At 38.3% G+C, this 7,500-nt stretch overlaps 1 protein-coding gene across 3 annotated transcripts in view; it reads left to right on the top strand.

Moving 5' to 3' along the window:
• The first annotated feature begins 2,918 nt into the window (after window positions 1-2,918).
• The window catches only part of LOC138024324 (tetratricopeptide repeat protein 28-like), a 39,685-nt gene continuing 35,103 nt past the window's right edge, over window positions 2,919-7,500 (top strand). For 2 of the 3 annotated variants that reach the window (XM_068871484.1, XM_068871485.1), the window contains exons 1-3: window positions 2,925-3,081; window positions 3,329-3,399; window positions 6,870-6,936. The gene's annotated coding sequence lies outside the window, so the exon portion shown is untranslated. Of the gene's footprint in view, window positions 3,082-3,328; window positions 3,400-6,869; window positions 6,937-7,500 lie in introns of all 3 variants that reach the window. The other variant, XM_068871486.1, reaches the window with a different exon arrangement.

The following is a 7,500-nucleotide window of genomic DNA, read 5'->3' as shown; positions in this document are numbered from 1 at the left end:
CACGGGACCATTAGTACACACAAATGACCATCTCCCAACGTCAGTGGCTTCATAGCTCAGGTTGGTTAGAGCGTCGCACCGGAATCGCGAGGTCACGGGATCAAACCCCGTTGAGGTCCTCAATTTTTCAGGCTTCTCTACGCAGTTGTAAACATGGCGGTTCATGAGTGAAGTTGTCTCTCTGGCCTTTCTGTGCACGAATCCAGGACCTACCGCGATATAATTGGGCAAGTTTTGAAAGCTAAAAACGTCAATCGAGGCTGTAGTTTGCTGGTAGGACTAGATGACTCCACACTTGTAAAAAATCTATGAAATGACAACCGGGGGTCTTCCCTTGTCATGGAATGGCAGAATTACCCAGAATTCTTTTTTGCATGAACGAGGCAACTTGAGAAGCAAGAGACTGGTGCTCATCAAATGGCTGAAGCGCAACCAGAGGAAAAAGGGAGAAGAACACTTCTAGCCAGATACTAAGGAGTAGCCCTGTGTGCTATTAATGTGGACGTTTGGATTCTGAACAAATTTTCGTTATAGAAATTTCGTGACAAAGTAGTGCTTTTTTTGCTGTTATTTTTGTGGCAAAAACGGGCCTTTCGTCAGTCGTTCTTGTCAAAAGAACGGTATACTGTAAATAAGAGAATACTTAGATTTACATTTGCAGATTACTCAATGCAAACTCTTATAACGTATATGATCTCTATGCAATAAGCGCATTCAAAATTTCTTCATATTAATAGTATAAAAGTCTGTTTTTGAAGGATTTGCCTGCTACTGCATATGAAAAACAACCGAGTTTTCTCTCCAGTCTTCTTCTCATGATGTTCATGGAAATTACATTCCGTCCCTCAATAAACCTACAACAACCAGTTATGGTCTTAATTCTTTTTCTTTCTTCAGTATCAGCTAAATTATGGAATGCGCTACCTGATTTTTTCCGCACTGACTGAGTTAACAGGTTTTAAAACGAGAATCCAGGCCGCAATTTGTATAGCTGCTTTTTTAAATATATCATATTTAGTTTTTTATCCGTATGGGCCATGTATTTAAGCGGTGAATGTAATGTCTGGAAGATATTAGAGCTAGTAATTTCTCTAAATTCGAGATGAAAGAAAGTTTACGCACATGCGTATGTTACCTTTAGCAGGGCGCGTGAATACATTGTTGTAATGACAAGGGAGGTCTGGAGCTTTGAGTAGGAGTGGAATTTATCACATATGGTTTAGATCGCTTTTCCCCTTAAAGTCTATAAAATTCCACCATTCAGATAAGCCATGGATAACTTCATCAATTAAAATGCTCATCAGAGAAGGTCAAAAAGCTTTCCATTCACAGAACACTCCTCTATGGAAATCTCTACGTAACAAAGTCCAGCAGATGATCGCTGAACGCAAACGATCTTTTTACCAAACCAAAGTACAAGATCTGAAAAAATATAACTGCCTTACGTGGTGGGGGATAGTTAATACGATGTCTGGTAGATCTGAGAAGTCCATCCATCTGATTTTGAATTAGCCAACGCGCTTAATAAGTTCTTTACATCTTTAAATTCGGACATCCCCCGCTTGATTTGTCTTTGCTTCCAGCTTTCCTGCCCACGGGCGATACGTTACCTATTGTACAATCTTACGAAGTATGTAAAAAAACTTACTGCAATTCAGCCCCATAAAGCACATGCGCCCGATAATATTCCTAGCAGAATTTTTAAAGAGTTTGCTTTTGAATTAGCAACTCCAGCTGCTACTATTTTGAATGTATCTTTGTCGTCTGGGGTTGTGGTAATCTCGTGGAAGGAACTTAATAGCATCCCAGTCCCTAATATCACAAAGCCCACATGTGAGCCCAATCTCACTTACACCCTGCCTTTCCAAGTTTTAGAAGACTTTGTGGTTTCATTGTTGATTGAGGATGTCAGGGGTAAGATTGACCCTATGCAGTTTGGTTGCCTAAAAGGTACATCCACATCATACTGTCTGTTAGATATGGTCCATAATTGGCTTTTACAACTAGACAGTTCTAATGAATATCTGTCTGCTTTTTGGACTTTTCAAAAGCTTTTGACCGTATAGGTTATAACATCCTTGTCCAAAAGCTTATTAACCTTAACGACAGACTTTGTCTGATCCCTTGGATCATCAACTTTCTATCTGATAGAAAACAACGCGTTAAGTTAAATCAGACACTTTCGAAATGGCTTCCCGTTAAAGCAGGGAACCTTAGTAAGGGTAGCTTATCATTCTCCCGGGCTACACTCGACTATATAAACAGCTGGGCCTCTGGCAACTGGATGCGTCTTAACGCTAAGAAATGCAAGGAGTTGCGATTGTGTTTCTTCAAGGAAAAACCCCAGTTAGCCCCCTTAGCAATTGATGATCAACCGTTAGAGGTTGTTAGCGCACATAGGGCCGATTGGTAGATCTGAATAGACTCAAATGCTTCGAATTCCTTTGATCTGATTTCTTGCACCAATCATGCTGAGAAAGCATTATTATGGATTTCAGGATCGCCTCTCTCGGTGAATTTTCGAAAGATGACGCCCAAACTCGACGAAGGTATGAGAACATCCCGCGAGGACATGTCGTGAGGAAATGTAAAATTATCATGCGAAGTTCGTTATCCTATGCAGACTACTCACGGGCAAAAAAAATGTATTATTTAAATCCTTTCTTAAGATACTTTCCTCTCATCCCGCGTTTTAGAATATTCCGTATATTCTGCGTTTCAAAATATTCAATATTTTCCGTGTTTTAGAATATTTCATGTATTCCGTATTTTAGAATATTCCGTGTATTCTGCAATTCCTCCATTCCGTTCTATAATTCATCCATTAAATACTGACTGTAGGGTCACCCAAATCATGTGTACCCACATGACATACCTTCCTACCTCTTTCCCAGGGTCTCTCTTATTCTCGGATTATTGTGGGAAGTGCCTCTCAGCATATCCTCTCAGCAGTTTATCGCAACACAGACGTTTTGGTTTCTGTTTTCTCAGTTGTCCGTCATTTGTGATAGATAAGGCAAGTAAGAACAGATTGGAAGTTTGAAAGGATACCAAAACACGTTTTGCTCTGGAAAACTACATGTACGTAAGTCCAACCAAGCAGCTAGTAGACTAATTGTACATGCATAAGTAAGTCTTATGTCTCGCTTTGCGACAGAACTGAAACATCATTGATCCATGTTAAACTCTCTCATAAAGTTACAGAATTTGATCGTCGAATTTGAAGTTACTTTGAGTTATGTGTAAGGATAAACCCTCTACATATTAAACATGATCGTTTTATCGTGATACTAGATAATGTCATAACCACATCAAATCGTAATTGCAGACTCATTTCTTTTCGTTGACGAAGCTATTGCTTGACCTGGCGGCATTCTGCATCCATTTGGAGCGACAGTGGTAAGTTGCTCATTGATAACCATTTCTTAATGAACAAGAACAACTACGTGTAATTTAAGCGTAATCAACCAGTTTTGATTAAGCTTACTTTTTACTCCCTTCCTGTTATTTTCTCAGAACTTTTGGTGAAAGCTAGCAAGTATGCTGGTACTTGGCTAGTTCTAAAACAGGGAATGGGGAATTGGAGAATGAGAGCAGGGAATGGGAAATATAGAACGGAGAATCTCTAAAATAGAGAGTCTCTAAAAGGGGGAATTACTAAAATGAGGAATCTCTCAAAGGGGGACTTACTAAAATAGGGAATCTCTAAAAGAGAGAATTACTAAAATAGGGAATCTCCTAAAAGGGGGAATTACTAAAATATGGACTGTCTAAAAGGGGGAATCTCTAAAATGGGGACTTACTAAAAATTACGAGGGAATCTCTTAAAGGGGAAATCTCTAAAAGGGGAAATTTCTAAAAGGGGGAATCTGTAAAAGAGGGAATCCCTAAAAGGGGGAATCTCTAAACAGAGTTCCAGTTAAATTTTTCAATTGGGGGATTATTTATACCATTTGACGGGTCACCCAGACATTTTGTTGTAATATTTAACTGAATATTTAAATTTCATCTGTCAAGTCAGGAAGCCTTCTTTGTTGGGTTATTGACTCTTATCTGGAACACTGCTTCAGTGGGGAATCTCTAAAATGGGGAATCTCTGAAAGGGGGAATCTCTAAAAGTGGGAATTCCTAAAATGGGGAATCTCTAAAAGGGGGAATCTCTAAAAAGGGGAATCTCCGAGACCGCGAAAATTAAGAGAGGTCTGATTGGTTGATTTTAATGACAAGCATCCATTTTAATTAACAGTGCAATTGTTGACTGTCGGTACAATTCACACAGAAATGCCTGCTATTAAAATATCAACGAAGTACTGTTTCTATCGTAAAACTGCGGACGAAACATACATATGAAGGGAACATGCAATGTGAAAGTTGTAAAGCTGGAACAGAAACTGGAAGACAAGTTAATGGCTGTAAAGTCAGAAAACCGTGCTCATTACATTTTGAAAAAACGTACAACGTGAGAGGAGTAGAGAAGTGAGTCCTTCTATATAAACCACCTTTAACAATTCACCATTCGAGCAAAAGAAGAAGCGAAAGAATAATCTTATTTTTGACATTTGGTTGCACTGTGGGATATCAGCCATGAGCGGAATTTGACAACGCACTGTTAACATGAAACAATGTTTGTTTTGGTGTAAATCCTTTAAAATCTTGGCCTCCTTGATGAACATTGCTGTAAAATCCTGAGCTGTACTTAACAACTTTTTTACAATAACATTTTCTGCGGGCAGCTCCAAAGGTCCCTTGACCTATCACTTCTTGGCTGACTAGGTCTTCCCACTGAAACTTGGGCAAACTAGCAAATCCAAAAGCCAAGGGAAACTGAAAGTCAGCCATGTTTACTTAATGTCAACTCGGCTAAGAAAAGACAAAACATTGCCTGTCGCGAAAATATATTTTTTTATGGTTTTCCCGGCATGTCCAACATCTTTGGGAGAATTTAGTATTTCTTTAATTGGTCTTTCATACTTTTCGTCATGCACTGCTCAGATTTCCCCTTTATGTGTTTGTGTGCAAGGGAATGATGAGGTATCCATCAACTTGAGTACCATGGAATTAAAATTAAGGAAATGACTCGAAAAGCCAACAATATAACACAAAGATGCTTTGGATTCTACATATTGTCATTACTATTGAATTTAGTTGTACACTACTGTTGTGTGAATGGCTTTTTTTGTATGCATGCATCCAAGAAATGTAAACACCATCATGTTTTCCCACCAATTCTATTTGCAGACAGGCAATTAATTTATTTGTTGCCCTACCTCATAAGATGCCTGTGGATGGTGGATGTAAAAATTGACTATGTTTAACACAGCAAAAAGGGGAGCGGTGTTCATTGCAAAGAATTATACATTGCTAATTTGCAAGGCTGATCTGTTAGCTCATGAAGGCCGACTAATATGAATCCCTTGAAACGGACATGTAAAGGGACGCTACATCCGTCAGTGACCTAAGAAATTTGTTGTTTTTTTTTACAATGACTTTCTTTCAAGTTGAAGCAAAATTGCCTGTGATGTTGTCCTCTGCAGAGCCTCCTCTTTCATTATATATACCGCTAGAGGTGGAGAAAGAACGCCAAGTGAGCCGATCGTAAGGTCTAAGGCGTGTTTACAACCTTCACTGATGCATCTATGGATACATATATTAAATAAATATACTGTATGAGAGACTTGCTATCGCAGTAAGAAGTTGCCAGCTGCTAATGTTTTGATGCAGCGCTATTTGAAAGCCATTTCCTGCCCAGTGATTGATGACTGTCACACTTTCTTAGGAGTTAAAAAGATGTTAGGGATCCCCCTTTTTAGAGACTGCCCATTTTTAATTAGTAATTCCCCCTTTTAGGGAGTCCCTGTTTTAGTAATTCCCCCTTTAAGAGATTACCTACATGTATTTGAGATTCCCCATTTTAGTAATTCTCCCTTTAAGAGATTCCCTCTTTTAGAGATTCCCTCTTTTAGAGATTCCCCATTTGTAATTTCCCCTTTAAGAGATTCCCTCTTTTAGAGATTCTCCATTTTTGTAATTTCCCCTTTAAGAGATTCCCTGTTTTAGTAATTCCCTCTTTCAGAGATTTCCCATTTTTGTAATTCCCTCTTTTAGAGATTCCCCATTTTAGTAATTTCCCCTTTTAGAGATTCCCCCTTTTTGTAATTCCCTCTTTTAGAGATTCCCTATTTTAAAGATTCCCCATTTTAGCAATTCCCCCTTTTAGAGATTCCTCCTTTTATAGATTCCCTATTTTAAAGATTTCCCTATTTTAGTAATTCCCCCATTTAGAGATTCCCTATTTTAGTTATTTCCGCTTTTAGAGATTCCCCATTTTAGTAATTCCCCCTTTTAGAGATTTCCTTTTTTAGTAATTCCCCCTTTTAGAGATTCCCCATTTTAGTAATTCCCCCTTTTAGAGATTTCCTATTTTAGAGCTTCCCTGTTTCCTTGTCCCCGGTCCCCGTTCCTATTACCCTGGGCATTCCTCATTTCATGTTTTACAACTAGCCATTGGTATTCCTTTTATCGGGTATCTTTATTTTGTAAAGTCAGTTGTGAGTGACGCAGGCATGCAAACAGTTTTCCTGTATTGCTTACACTTAATATATTTGCGGGTGGATTCATTATTCATACAAGGAACATTGCAAGGTGATTTAAGAATTAAGAGAGAGTTAATGTAAGGTAAAGTCTTGATTGGAATTCTGCTGAGTTACAACACTTGCCTTGATGGAATACACGAGATAGCAAGTGCATGCATTAACATGGGTTGTGTCTGTATAGCAGCCACAAAGGTTAATCAAAACTGATTAGTAAATACTGTATCTTCTGAGTTTGGTGCGAGTAGTTTATTTAATTGCATCAAATCACCATTGCAGAGTTCTTGCCATTGACGAAGCTGTCGCTTGACATCACATGAAAAAGCATCTGTTTGGAAAAACAGTGGTAAGTCGCTCATCATTACTTAAATTCTTGTAATTTTGTAGATGACCCATGCAATGACAACAAGCTCTAATTATGTATAACTTGTGTTGTGTTATGTTATCTCTAAGTTATGGTGAAAAAGATCACTGCCATTGTTCATGTAGAAGACACATCTTTCCATGCACTCGTGATCCATATATAATTCAAATTTCCCTTTTGGATGAATGAAGAATTCAAAGTTCACTTCACTCTCAAGTGGTCAGGGTTAAGCTAATTGAGGCAAATCTAGATTGGCTTATGAATAGCATGTGTTGTTACTATATATGTTGTAGTACAATTTGTTCCTTTGGTACAATTTTTTCTGAACTGGTACAAAATATATTGAACTGGTACAATTTTAATTGTACTTGTTTATTTTTATCAACTGTCTAAAAAAGGGATTTTCCTCTTTTGGGGTGTAGTTAAAAAACAGGGGCGTGGTTTTTAGGGGGTCTAAAAAAGAATATGTTATTTCTTTCTTTTCTTTTATTTTCCTACCCCTCCATCATCGTCTCCATCACCTCTATCCACCCCCCTTTCTTTCAC

The sequence above is a fragment of the Montipora capricornis genome, chromosome 11 (assembly GCF_036669925.1).
Source record: "Montipora capricornis isolate CH-2021 chromosome 11, ASM3666992v2, whole genome shotgun sequence".
In the NCBI taxonomy this organism is placed as follows: Eukaryota; Metazoa; Cnidaria; class Anthozoa; order Scleractinia; family Acroporidae; genus Montipora; species Montipora capricornis.
The sequence above is the reverse complement of the archived record's forward strand: the minus strand, read 5'-3'. Positions and strand labels throughout refer to the sequence as shown.